This window comes from Meriones unguiculatus, chromosome 7 (assembly GCF_030254825.1).
Source record: "Meriones unguiculatus strain TT.TT164.6M chromosome 7, Bangor_MerUng_6.1, whole genome shotgun sequence".
Classification (NCBI taxonomy): domain Eukaryota; kingdom Metazoa; phylum Chordata; class Mammalia; order Rodentia; family Muridae; genus Meriones; species Meriones unguiculatus.
The window spans coordinates 25,434,950-25,444,475 of NC_083355.1; positions in this window are offsets into that span (position 1 = coordinate 25,434,950).

Genomic DNA, 9,526 nt, shown 5'->3' on the forward strand with positions numbered 1-9,526 from the left:
GCCCCCAGAAATCTATCCCAGGCAGGGGACAGTGTGGTCTGAGAAGGCTAGCATGGCTATTCACTGACACCGACCCCAGAGGGATTCCCTACTTGATGGACACCTATCCTGGCCTAGGGGACAGTGAGAGGGGAGACAGAGGAGACAGAGCCAGGAGGCGCACGGCTGTGGCACGGCCCTGCTCCTGGTGCTATCGATAGCAATCTGTGTGTCTACATGTGATGCAAGTGTGTATGCATGTGTTTGTATGTGTGTGTCCATGTGGAGGCCTGAAGGTGACATCGGATAGCAGATGACTTCCTTACTTGCTTCTCACTCCATTCATTGAGCCAGGGTCTTTCACCCATTCCAGCCAGTATAGGAGCCAGCCTGGCTGGGCATCCCTTGTTTCTGTCTCCTGAGGGCCACTGCCATCTGCCCTGCTTTTGTCAGTTTGGGGGCTATGAGCCCCGGTCCTCATGCTTGTAGAGCCAAGTCCTTTATCTACTGAGCCATCTCCCCAGGTGTCCTCCTCCTCCTCATTTCAGACTGGCCCTAAACTCATTCTGTAGGCTCCTAGTCCGGCCTCCCAGTCACAGCTAGTCCTTCAAAGGACACCCACAACCCATGGAGGTCCTGAACGGGAAACAGCTGGATACAAGTCAAAGAAGACCGCTTCCTAGAGCTGCATCTGGGCCCCCTGGCAAGGAGAGACTACAAATGGCCCTCTCCCTTTTCTGTCACTCTTCCTTTCTTGATGACCCCCTCTCTCTTTCTTCTCCCTTCCCTTCCTCCCTCCCCACATTTATCCTAGAGCTTCCTTTATCTAGCCCCCCCCTTGCCCTCCCCCTCTCCTATCGATCAGTCGCTCCAGCTCTAGCCAGCACGAAGGCCTTGGACGGTACTCACAGTCTTGCTTTAAAATTTATTGCCCAGTAAACGAGGCGGCAGATGGAAGTCTCAGCCACCCCGCCCCCCACCCCCTACGTCTCCCCATCCCAGCAAAAGCCAATCTCCATGAGAAAGTCGTCCATCAAAAACACCAATGTGTGGTTATTCATAGCCGCCCCCCCTTCTAAGAAAGCAAGCTGATTTTTTCCTCCCCTCTCTCTTTTCTCTGGGCTCTTGGCTCTCAGGAGTGGTGAGGGGGACGGTTTGATGGGGGGGTCGATATTTTAAAAGCTGCACAATGAGGTTCCCCATCCCTCAGATTCTAGGGTAGGGGGGCGTTAGAAGTGTCTTGATTGGAAATGAATTAATTAGAAGCGAGGCACTTCGAGTCTCTGAGTCGGGTTATTTATAGTGTTCGGTTAATTTTGATAATTAACACTGGGGAGGAATAGCGAGTTCCGGGCACCGTGGTGCCCGCCAACAGAGACCCACTTCCCGATTCACCGCTCCTGTGCCAGGCGCTGCTCTATGTGGATCCTGGCAAAATAGGCTGCTGCCTGCTGTGGAGTCCCGGGGTTCTCTAAAAGTGGAACAACTGAGCCCAGAGAAGGCCGAGGGCGGGAAACGCTGGGGCCTCAAACTGTCAGGAGTCCCTATCTCAAAAGACTGGTCTACCAACTACCAGGCCAATGGAGGTACAGGGCCGGAGAGGCTACACCTCAGATTTAAACACAGAGGTCCCTTCCCTTCCACCAAAACAGAGAGCTGGAATAATGCAGGTGACAGGAACCAGCCAAGGCCAGGGATGGACCACCAGCTACTCCTGCTTGGGGAAGCCGAAGCCTTTGACTTGAGTCAGAAAGGGCCTTCCAAAGGGGGAGAAGGTGTCTCATCAACCTAAAGGGGATAGGACCTTAAGAGTCTGTCCCAATGCAAGACCCCCCGAAGGTTGTCTTCCGTCAGGGAGACCCTGTACCCAAAGTTCAACGAGTCCAGTTGTTCGGATGCAACCAGCAAGAGGTTTTATTGAGTACACGGGTACCCGGGGCGACAAAGTCTCTCGGAAGACTTGCGCGCCTCTCGGTTGGGGTGACAGGTTTTTATAGGGCTCGGGAGCAGGAAGCGTGGTTACAGAAGCGAGAAGCATAGTTACAGGGGTCTGATTGGGTGGTTTGAACAAAGCCGTAGTTAAGTCACGTACCCAGAACAGGGAAGGCGGGAAGGCAGATTGTGAGCAGGGTCACGTATTCGGAACCGGGAAGGCGGGAAGGCAGATTGTGAGCAGGGTCACGTATTATGCTAGGACTTTATTCTTTCACCTAGTGTGTCTGCCCATTGCTCCTTCATTCTCAGGCTGTTCCCAAACTGAGCCCTCACATATCCGGATGGGGTTTCTGTTCCTATACCCCTGTTCTGTATCAAAGTTTCAAATGGTCTCCCTCTACTAGGAAACCCTGGTACTCCCTCCCTGCACAGGGTCCAGCTGCCTCTTCCGGCCTCTGCTGAGTTGGTGGCCTTGCTCTCTTGGTGGCCCCCAAGTTTGGCTGGTGGAACCATCAAATGGTAGCAGACCAAGATCGATGTGGAAAGATGCCAGGCTGGGTTCTGAAGGCTCTTGGACACAGCCCTCTGTGAAGTCTGGGGATAGGAACTGTTTTCTTGCCTGGGAGCTAGATCATAATGAGTGATCTCAGCAACACCACTGTGGTTCACCAAAACGGTGACAAGGACAAGGCTCCCCATCCCAAGAGTAGGCAGGTGGGACCACCGGGGCAGGACCAGGAAACGGTGGGAGGCCTCTGTCTTCAAGGTGCAGGGGCGATCAGAACATGCAGAGCAGAACAACTTCAAACGCTATCATCCTGTCTTATACTCTCAGAGGGAAGCTCTACTCCAGGGCCTGCCAAAGGCTGAAGCCAGACCGGAAACAGGATCTGTGACCAAGGGCCCGCAGGCTGTGCTGTTCCTGCAGCCTGTGCCAGCAACCCCACCCCCACCCCCGCCTTCCCTCCTCTCCCCTGAAGATGGTCTCAGGTGTCCCTACAAAATCCCTTCCCAGCTCTCCTTTCATCCCCCCCCTTCTCTTGGAGCCTCGGTCCCCAAGAGGAAGAGAGGAGAATACAATGGTGGAGGCCTCATGCCCGCTCTGGCTTCTGCCAGCTCGCTACCACCACAGCTTGTGAACACAGCCACTGTGGCTGCCCACCAGGCCCTTGCCCGCAGCCTCACCCACCTGCCTAGCAGGACCCCCCCCCCCTCCCAGGCACCTGCTTTTCCTGGCATCCTGCATCTCCTGAAGGTCTATGCCTCCCACCGCTTCTCCAGGCGCTTCTGTCCCTCCAGCTGCCATCTGTACTTTGGTGTCCCGGGCCACCCTGGAGCTCGTGGGGAGTTAGTGAACAACCACTTTCTCCATTGGAGGGCAGCGTCTGGTCCTCATGCTGGCCCCTCCTCAGTAGTGCAGGTATAGAAATAAAATCCCTTCGCTTTCCCACTCCAGCGGGATGCTGGCTTGTCCAGCTGAGTTATCCAGTGTCTCATGTCCAGTGGCCTCCAGGCTGCACTCTCTGCGCAAGGCCCGTGGACACAGGATGGCTCTGGGCTAGTCTTCTGACCTCATGCCACTGAGGGCCAACCTCAGACACCTGAGTGTTTTTCCTTCACTTTTCAGCCCAGCGGTCTTTAGGGAGCTGCTCCTCCGTCTCCAGCTTCCTCGGAACTGAGAGCACATTTTTAATTAAAGTGGAAAAAGAGCTGAAAAATCTGTTTGCATTTAATCATCTTGACGACCTTTTTGCTTAAGAGTTTCCAGCTGAGTGGGGGAGCCCAGGGGATGGGCTGTGAAGGCATTTCTGAGCTGAGCCTGGGTCTGGGGTGGGGGAGAGGGAGGCAGGAGTTAGGGATGAATAAACCTACCCAGCCAGGTGGCTGGGCTCTAAGTGTCAACTCAGCACTTTCTCCTCCGCTGGCTCCTTCAGGGGCCCTTCCCCCACTTCCCCGGGCACCCAGCAGACTGGACAAGAACCTGGCTTCATGGCGGCACAGGAGCAAGGACAGTGTGGGAAGGTCTTCTTTTCTCATGTCACAGCAGAAAAAGCAGTCCTGGAGGGGCGAGGGTGTGAGCTCTAGGTCACACAGGGAAAATGGGCAAGGCCCCCTCAGACCGCTGAAACCTCTCTGTCACTCCTCCCTCTGTAACCACCCCACCAAAAGATTTGGAATCTGTCACGGTGCTGCCGGGCCTCATTTTCCCCCGTTGTGGCTGCCTCTGGGCTAGCTTCTCACTTCCCCGACATCTGTCTACCATGTCTGCCAGCTCACAATGTGGAACCGAATGCCATGTCCCCCTCCCAGGTATACACTGCCGTTTCTTTGGGGGGGAACCCCTAAGATGAGAAGATTGCCGAGGCCATGGCTGTGACCCTGCCCAGCAGAGGGAGAAACAGCATGCAGAGAGGCTCTGTGGGAAGATCTGGTGCCTCTCTGGTCTCCTGTCCCCCAAAGCCCCCTCCCTTCATCCGAGGCGTAGGATCTGTGCGTCCCAGAAAAGCCCACCTCCTGATGGATGGGGCTGGGAAGAAATCCTCCTCCAGCAACCCCCTTCCTGGCCATGAGAGGGAGTCCTCTCTGTGGATGACAGGCACAGGGAACATGACTTTGTCCAGATTCCACATTGATGCCCTTTGCCCTCGCCTGCTGGAAACCAACCCAGACAATTGCACTTGACCCCACTTCCCAGACACTGGAGCGAGCAAAGCAGAGTGAAGATAAGCTTGGGCCTGGGACTTCTCCTCCTCCATTGATTCCCGTGGGAATTTCCCTGAAGCCAGAGGCCTGACACAGCTCTGGCTCTTATCTACAGCAGGAAGGACCCTGGGCCCAGTCCCCAGTGTTGAAATGTCATCTTACCCCTCATCCGGTTTCTAGCTAGAAGCCACCATCAATAGCGGCATCAAATATGAGACTAATTGACATCTTTCCGGCCCTCCCTGACTTTCAAAGCACATTCACTCACACTGTTTTCTTGGCTACTCGCTCTGTAAGGCTCTCATCTTATGCCTACATTACAGAGGAGGACACTGAGGCTCAGAGCAAGGAAGGGATGGGCTCATTGCCACACATCAAGTAACAGACTGGCACTTGGGGCCTCTGACGGTTCTCTTTCTTTCTTTCTTTTCTTTCTTTCTTCCTTTCTTTCTTTTCCCCTGCATATGACTTCACATGACATTCTAGCCATGGAATAGCTTAACTTCATTTTCCTTTTAAACAGCTTGCATGTCCTTAGTCCTTGAACGTAGGCTGGGAAGAGAGGACTAGATCCAGCTGGACCTCCTAGTACACACCTGTAATCCCAGCTTGTGGGAGGTGAAGCCGGGAAGGGCCTCTCGGAGTCATCTGGCTACCCACTGAGTTTAGCCCCGTTTCAAATAAGCCAACAAAACAAAGGACCGAGTCTGGGCTGCGGATGCAGTTCAGGTGGTAAAGAATTTACCCAGCATACCCAAAGCCTTGGGTTCAACCCTCCAGCAGCCCATAAGCTGGACATGCTGCTGTGGGCCTATAGTCTTAGAAGAAAAGTTGAAGGTCATCCCCAGTCACAGGTCAAGTTCAGGACCAGCCTGGGATTCATGAAACCCTACCAGAAAACAAGCCAAGGGCTAGAGAGATGGCCCCAGTGGTTAAGGGCTCTTGCTGGCTTTACAGAGGACTCAGGTTCTGTTTCTAGCACCTACACAGCAGCTCACCACAGTCCTTCACTCCAACACCCTCTTCTGACCTCATTGGACACGCATATGCTACACATCTGTATATGTAGACAAACAGTCACACATATAAAAATATTTTTAAAGACACATGTGAAAATAAACAGCTACTATGAAAACCCAGTTTTTAATCGTGGGGCAACTCCGAGGCCCCTGGGAACTAAAAGGAAAGTTGAGGGGAACCTCCTGGTGGGGGAGAGGAGAGAGGCTGGGCCACTGCCTGGTCATGGAGGAGATGGCCGCTCTGAGTCCCTGAGCCTCGGCGTCTGTCCCACGGGCCTTTGCCGTACACCGAGGCATGCATCATTCACCCTATGATAGAACTTTTCACCAAGTCACAATATCTGAGGAAAACGTGTCCCTGTTTGCTGTGTCTGAGTCTTGTGGTCAAGTCTTGTGGGTCCTGTCAGACATATGGGGATGGCCTAAACCTTCTCAGGAGAAGACCTCAACCCAGAAGCCTTTGCCCAGCGCTGCCAACCTGTTATGGGCCCCTGTGTCAGGCTCATGGGCAGGAAAGGCTGGTCAATGTGGGTTGTATGGGGCATCTACGGAGCAGACGCAGGAAGGGGAGACAGCAGGAGCCTCCGTACTTGAGCAGGCAGTGGAGGACGGAGGGCACGGCCCATTTTGATGCCGGAGTTAATCTAACTGGGCTCCCAAATTGCTAATTCTTCCCACTTCCCTTACCACTGATTCAGCTCCAGAATGAAAGCTCAATAATCCTAAACCAATTTCTGGGCTCTCCTGACCCTTCATTGAATAGGCTCCATTTTCATGTCTCAGAGGTGTCCGTTTGGAGGCGATCAGGATATTACGCTTCGAAGCCACCAAGCCAGCTCCTAAGGGGGTGGGGGCCACAGTGGTGAGTTTCACTTACCTTGCCTGGCTGCCTGCCCAGGGCCGGTGGAACACAGCTGGAAAGACCTAGCGCCTCTGCTTTCCTCTCCTCTGGTCCACCCCCTGGCACCCCATCTCTGGTTGGACATGGGACTGGAGAATCAGAAGTAATTCTCTTGGGGCAAGAAAGGGGTCAGCAGAGTTCGCCTTTCTTCTCTAGCGTGGTGTTCCTCTCTGCCCAGCTCACGTAGCCTCAAAGCCTGTACTGTGCCATGTACACCAACAGGGAACAGCCAGGGACCTGGAGACGGGACTGAGCCCCTCTGAGGTGGAGGTCCTTCTTCCACAGCTAACTAGCAGCTGTCTGGAGGGCAAAGACTGAGGAGCTGGGAGGGGAGAGGGAGAGTAACCTGGGGTTAGGGTGTTAATGGGGAGAGTGTGAAGGTGTGGGGCTCTGGGAGTGTAGGAGCTAGCCTCTCCTGGCCTATACAAAGGCTCTGGGAGTGGGCATTCTCACTGTCTGCGAGAAAGGGGTTTATAGTTTCAGGCTGGTTCACTGTTATAGTCAGGAATATGGGTACAGGGAGCTGTGAGCCTTGTAGGTGCTGAGTCCTTTACACTTGCAGCTGTATGAAGGCCCTTGGAGGTTCAGGTGAGTGGACGGATGGAACGGGAAGAGAAGAAGGGGACATTCTGGGACATCTTCTTGGATGGTGACGGTGAGGTGGTGAGGTGAACAGGGGAGGGCTTGTCTCTCCTCTATGGACTGCTGAGTAATGCGTCTTTCCAACCCCTCCTGGCTCTGTGCTGAGCTGTGCTCATTAATGTGAGCTTTTTGCTTTGGAATTCAGGAAGCCTAAGTGTGTGTGTGTGTGTGTGTGTGTGTGTGTGTGAGAGAGAGAGAGAGAGAGAGAGAGATCTTCTCTACGTTCAGCTTTATCACAGAAGACAGTCCTAGAAGACCTTTCAGGAAAACTATTGTCTCCTTGGTGCTGCCAAGCTGGTCATCTCTTCAGTCTCCTCCTCACGCCCCACCTCTCAGTGGTTAGAGAAAACAGGGTTGAGAAGAAAGTGTGTCTTGTGGAGTCTGGGATAGGACCACGTACAGTTGAACTTCTTGGTTTGGATCCAGGACTCACAGTGTCAGAGGAGTTTGGTTCTGGCAGGCAGCGGCTTTCAGGGGTAAGTAGAGGTGGTTGTGATGACAGTGGTCTCGACGGCATTAGGGTTTGTATGATGGTCATCATCCGTTAAGGTGATGGCCAGGCTCACGGTGAGTGTGGGTGGGGACAGTCATGCAGTACTGGACTTGGTAAAATTGTCTGTGCTGGATGGTGGTTTATCCGGTACTTTTCTAATTGCTGTGACCTGATAAAAATAAGCTGAGAAGGGAGGCTTATTGGCCTCACTCAAAGGTCCATTCAATCAGGAAGGCACGTGTCCTAGTTACTTTTCTATTGCTGTGGATGGACACCATGGCCAAGGCAACTTATACAAGGAGAAGGGTTTATTTGGGGCTTACAGTTCCAGGGGGATAGGAGCCCAACGCCATCTCCACGGGAAGCATGGCAACAGGCAGGCAGGCATGGCAAGGTGCTGGAACAGTAGGGGAGAACTCACATCTCGGATCCACAAGCAGAAAGCAGAGAGGGGATGGTGGGAGGCTTTTCAAGGCCTTAGACTGCCCACCTCCTCCATCAAGGCCACACCTCTTAACCCTTCCCTAACAGCCAACAACTGAGGTCCAAGTCTTAAAATGCCCAGGACTCGACATCTCATTCAAACCGCCTCAGCATGGAAGCAGGGGCCTGGTCACGTTGCATCAGCAGCCCGGAAGGAGAGAGAGAGAGAGAGAGAGAGAGAGAGAGAGAGAGAGAGAGAGAGAGAAATGCAGGTGCTTCGTAAGCTTTCCTTTGGATTTCGTATGGGACCCCAGAACATGAGATGCCACGGAGTTCATGGCGGCTTCCTTCCTCCCTCAGTTAAAAACCTTCTGGGAAAACCCTCACAGAAATGCCCAGAGTTGTGTGATTCTAAATGTAGTCAAGCTGGCAATGGGAGTTAATTATCCCATGGCCAGGGTCACGATGATGATTTTGGGGGGATGCAGGTTGAGGAGGTCATGGCAGTGCCAGGATTCGCTGAGGTAGCTGTTATGGTGTGAATTGCGGTGGTGATGAAGATGGCGGGGACTATGGGGGTCATAGTGGTGTGTCCTGGTTTGAGGGTAGGTGGTTGTGGTCATGGTGATAGGGGTATCTCAACAAAGGAATATCCCGATCACAGCTGCGCTTCCTATAGTGTGGTCAAGCTAAAGTGTCACATTATAAGAGAACCCCCATATCAAATAACTAACACTCCGTCTAGACCGGCGATTCTCAACTTTCCTAACACTGTGACCCTTGAACACAGTTTCTCATGTTATGGTGACCCCCACCATAAAATTATTTTTATTGCTACTTCACAACTGTAATTTTTTTTACTGTTATGAATCATAATCTGATGATCTTAGTTTCTGATAAGCTTAGTTGACCTCCGTGAAAGGGTTGTTCACATTCCCCAAAGGGTCACGACCCACAGGTTGAGAACTACTCATCTAGACTATCAGCTCCACAGAGTTGCTTTTGTCCCCGGTACCCAGAAGTGTGTGTGGTCCATAGCAGGGGCTCCGTTAGTGCACGCTGAGCGAAGAAGAGAGGGCTGAGCCCCTCCTGGGATGAACGCTGCACTGCTCTATCTGATCCTTTCCATCTTTCTTCTTACAGACGGGAAAGCGAAGGTGGGGGGAAATGGCGTAGCCTTCCTAAGGGAACACAGGAGGAGGCCATGGGGCAGGGGGGCAGGCCTTCTCGCTCAGGTCCTCCTTCTTCTGCACCCTTCGCAGCCACTCTTCCTTCCAGCACTCAGCAATACATCTCAGGCCTGTGCTTCAGCTTAATCATAGAAATACTGCTAATAATAGTAACAATTGCTGTTTGTAATTGTTGGAGTAAGGCTTAAATGATCAAGGCCGTGGAAATTATTAATAACCCAAGGCCCAGCCATGGTGGTGT